We start from the raw sequence: 937 nt of genomic DNA, 5'->3' as shown, positions 1-937 counted from the left end.
TATTTGTTCTTCAATACAATTGATAATGGTTATGGTCTTATTATTGGGATCCTTTTGTTGTGATGTAGAATCTATTGGTTCAGTATTGTGGTGATTAATATAGCATCGATTAACAAACTCTTTGACAATTTTGTCTAGAATGAATTATCTATGTTGTAACAGGATGTTCAAGTGAAAAAAATATCTGGAACTGTGATGTGGGTTGATATATTATGTTCATGTCATTTTTGTTTTGAAATTTTGATGGGAAATAGTTAGAATTTGGTTGTTGAAATGAGTACTACATTTTATTATGTGAATGTCTCTTTGGTGGTAACCTCACCATGGTGAGCACAACTAGTTTTTCTTATTGTGCACTTTTTCCATCCAAACTACTGAAATTGAGAAGTGATATTTCCTATTCTTGGTTTCTTTTTTTTTTGTGTGAAACAAACCATGGATAATTGAGGACATCTATTTCCAGCCCTCTTTTGTGATGAACCAAACAAAATTCAAGAAACCTTTAATAAAACATGGAAATCAATGTCCATGCCTGGAAATAGATTTCCTATATTTAGGGAAACCAACCAAACAGCCCCTAAAGTTCTTCTCTCAATTTCAATTTTTGATTGTAATAGACCCTTGAATTTTGATTTTGGGGATGATCAAGAATCCTAATCCTCTGATCTGGAATCCTAATCCTTTGATTGTTGGTCTAGCTAGCTCAATAGTTGTAGATTAAAATTGTTTTGATAACCTGTCAGCATTATAAAATACCTAATTTTATATGAGGAGTTTTTTTCTTGAATTAGAGCTGAGCATAGTGTACCATGGCAAACGTGTATTGCTTGGCTTCTGTGGTTCATTCTTCTGTGGTTCATTCTCATCATGCTTCTGTGGTTCATTCTTCGGTCCTGATTCGTTTCATATTAACTCACCTTAGAAATTGCAGCAGGAA

This window comes from Asparagus officinalis, chromosome 4, assembly GCF_001876935.1.
Source record: "Asparagus officinalis chromosome 4, Aspof.V1, whole genome shotgun sequence".
Classification (NCBI taxonomy): Eukaryota; Viridiplantae; Streptophyta; class Magnoliopsida; order Asparagales; family Asparagaceae; genus Asparagus; species Asparagus officinalis.
The sequence above is the reverse complement of the archived record's forward strand: the minus strand, read 5'-3'. Positions refer to the sequence as shown.